Source organism: Cupressus sempervirens, chromosome 7 (genome assembly GCF_028749045.1).
Source record: "Cupressus sempervirens isolate cs-2001-9-10 chromosome 7, ASM2874904v1, whole genome shotgun sequence".
NCBI classification, from domain to species: Eukaryota; Viridiplantae; Streptophyta; class Pinopsida; order Cupressales; family Cupressaceae; genus Cupressus; species Cupressus sempervirens.
In genome coordinates this window covers 690,240,014-690,243,797 of record NC_143124.1, presented here as the reverse complement: position 1 = coordinate 690,243,797, position 3,784 = coordinate 690,240,014, and positions in this window count along the sequence as shown.

The window sequence follows — 3,784 nt, the reverse complement described above, 5'->3', positions numbered from 1 at the left end:
GATCGAGTTTTAAAATCACCGAGTAGACGCGGTGAGGGCTGGCAACCGCTGCCAAACCTTTTTCCGAAATTGCGCCATCTGAGTGACAAGAAAACATGATCTAAAGGAGAGTCCAGGAATAGCACCCTCGAGGGTGGGCTTCACGCCCCTCTAATTGATTCAACGTCGGCGTCCACCGTTTCAAAATCCGACATATCCATCCGCCCTGACAGCGGCGTTGAATCAATGAGGGGGGCACGGGAGAGGCTCGCGGACACCACCTCTCCCCTTGTAGCCGCGATAGGCAAGCAAAAAATTTTGCTAGAGCTCCAAGCACCCACCTCATGGCTAGAGACAAGGGCTCGCCATTAGATCAACTTCGAAATCGCTGAACAGACGCGCTGTAGAATGGCAACCGCTGCCAAGTCTCTTCCGTAGTTGCGTCGGTCGAGTGATCGAAGAAGGTGATCTAAGAGAGGGTCCAAGCGCAGGCATTCGTTGGGGGATTCGGCGCCGATGGCATAAATTTATGCAATACCCGAGCAAGCAACACCGGACGGAGGTGCTAGACGAGGGCTCCCGTTTTAGATCGAGTTTTAAAATCACCGAGTAGACGCGGTGAGGGCTGGCAACCGCTGCCAAACCTTTTTCCGAAATTGCGCCATCTGAGTGACAAGAATACATGATCTAAAGGAGAGTCCAGGAATAGCACCCTCGAGGGTGGGCTTCATGCCCCTCTAATTGATTCAACGTCGGCGTCCACCGTTTCAAAATCCGACATTTCCATCCGCCCTGACAGCGGCGTTGAATCAATGAGGGGGGCACGGGAGAGGCTCGCGGCAACCACCTCTCCCCTTGTAGCCGCGATAGGCACGCAAAAAAGTTTTGCTAGAGCGCCAAGCACCCACCTCATGGCTAGAGACAAGGGCTCGCCATTAGATCAACTTCGAAATCGCTGAACAGACGCGCTTTAGAATGGCAACCGCTGCCAAGTCTCTTCCGCAGTTGCGTCGGTCGAGTGATCGAAGAAGGTGATCTAAGAGAGGGTCCAAGCGTAGGCATTCTCGTTGGGGGATTCGCGCCGATGGCATAAATTTCTGCAATACCCGAGCAACACCGGACGGAGGTGCTAGACGAGGGCTCCCGTTTTAGATCGAGTTTTAAAATCACCGAGTAGACGCGGTGAGGGCTGGCAACCGCTGCCAAACCTTTTTCCGAAATTGCGCCAGCTGAGTTGACAAGAAAACATGATCTAAAGGAGAGTCCAGGAATAGCACCCTCGAGGGTGGGCTTCATGCCCCTCTAATTGATTCAACGTCGCCGTCCACCGTTTCAAAATCCGACATATCCATCCGCCCTGACAGCGGCGTTGAATCAATGAGGGGGGCACGGGAGAGGCTCGCGGCAACCACCTCTCCCCTTGTAGCCGCGATAGGCACGCAAAAAATTTTGCTAGAGCGCCAAGCACCCACCTCATGGCTAGAGACAAGGGCTCGCCATTAGATCAACTTCGAAATCGCTGAACAGACGCGCTGTAGAATGGCAACCGCTGCCAAGTCTCTTCCGTAGTTGCGTCGGTCGAGTGATCGAAGAAGGTGATCTAAGAGAGGGTCCAAGCGTAGGCATTCGTTGGGGGATTCGCGCCGATGGCATAAATTTATGCAATACCCGAGCAACACCGGACGGAGATGCTAGACGAGGGCTCCCGTTTTAGATCGAGTTTTAAAATCACCGAGTAGACGCGGTGAGGGCTGGCAACCGCTGCCAAACCTTTTTCCGAAATTCCGCCGTCTGAGTGACAAGAAAACATGATCTAAAGGAGAGTCCAGGAATAGCACCCTCGAGGGTGGGCTTCATGCCCCTCTAATTGATTCAACGTCGCCGTCCACAGTTTCAAAATCCGACATATCCATCCGCCCTGACAGCGGCGTTGAATCAATGAGGGGGGCACGGGAGAGGCTCGCGGCAACCACCTCTCCCCTTGTAGCCGCGATAGGCACGCAAAAAATTTTGCTAGAGCGCCAAGCGCCCACCTCATGGCTAGAGACAAGGGCTCGCCATTACATCAACTTCGAAATCGCTGAACAGACGCGCTGTAGAATGGCAACCGCTGCCAAGTCTCTTCCGCAGTTGCGTCGGTCGAGTGATCGAAGAAGGTGATCTAAGAGAGGGTCCAAGCGTAGGCATTCATTGGGGGATTCGCGCCGATGGCATAAATTTATGCAATACCCGAGCAACACCGGACGGAGGTGCTAGACGAGGGCTCCCGTTTTAGATCGAGTTTTAAAATCACCGAGTAGACGCGGTGAGGGCTGGCAACCGCTGCCAAACCTTTTTCCGAAATTGCGCCATCTGAGTGACAAGAAAACATGATCTGAAGGAGAGTCCAGGAATAGCACCCTCGAGGGTGGGCTTCATGCCCCTCTAATTGATTCAACGTCGCCGTCCACCGTTTCAAAATCCGACATATCCATCCGCCCTGACAGCGGCGTTGAATCAATGAGGGGGGCAAGGGAGAGGCTCGCGGACACCACCTCTCCCCTTGTAGCCGCGATAGGCACGCAAAAAATTTTGCTAGAGCGCCAAGCACCCACCTCATGGCTAGAGACAAGGGCTCGCCATTAGATCAACTTCGAAATCGCTGAACAGACGCGCTGTAGAATGGCAACCGCTGCCAACTCTCTTCCGTAGTTGCGTCGGTCGAGTGATCGAAGAAGGTGATCTAAGAGAGGGTCCAAGCGTAGGCATTCGTTGGGGGATTCGCGCCGATGGCACAAATTTATGCAATACCCGAGCAAGCAACACCGGACGGAGGTGCTAGACGAGGGCTCCCGTTTTAGATCGAGTTTTAAAATCACCGAGTAGACGCGATGAGGGCTGGCAACCGCTGCCAAACCTTTTTCCGAAATTGCGCCATCTGAGTGACAAGAATACATGATCTAAAGGAGAGTCCAGGAACAGCACCCTCGAGGGTGGGCTTCATGCCCCTCTAATTGATTCAACGTCGGCGTCCACCGTTTCAAAATCCGACATTTCCATCCGCCCTGACAGCGGCGTTGAATCAATGAGGGGGGGCACGGGAGAGGCTCGCGGGAACCACCTCTCCCATTGTAGCCGCGATAGGCACGCAAAAAATTTTGCTAGAGCGCCAAGCACCCACCTCATGGCTAGAGACAAGGGCTCGCCATTAGATCAACTTCGAAATCGCTGAACAGACGCGCTGTAGAATGGCAACCGCTGCCAAGTCTCTTCCGTAGTTGCGTCGATCGAGTGATCGTAGAAGGTGATCTAAGAGAGGTTCCAAGCGTAGGCATTCGTTGGGGGATTCGCGCCGATGGCATAAATTTATGCAATACCCGAGCAACACCGGACGGAGGTGCTAGGCGAGGGCTCCCGTTTTAGATCGAGTTTTAAAATCACCGAGTAGACGCGGTGAGGGCTGGCAACCGCTGCCAAACCTTTTTCCGAAATTGCGCCATCTGAGTGACAAGAAAACATGATCTAAAGGAGAGTCCAGGAATAGCGCCCTCGAGGGTGGGCTTCATGCCCCTCTAATTGATTCAACGTCGCCGTCCACCGTTTCAAAATCCGACATATCCATCCGCCCTGACAGCGGCGTTGAATCAATGAGGGGGGCACGGGAGAGGCTCGCGGCAACCACCTCTCCCCTTGTAGCCGCGATAGGCACGCAAAAAATTTTGCTAGAGCGCCAAGCACCCACCTCATGGCTAGAGACAAGGGCTCGCCATTAGATCAACTTCGAAATCGCTGAACAGACGCGCTGTAGAATGGCAACCGCTGCCAA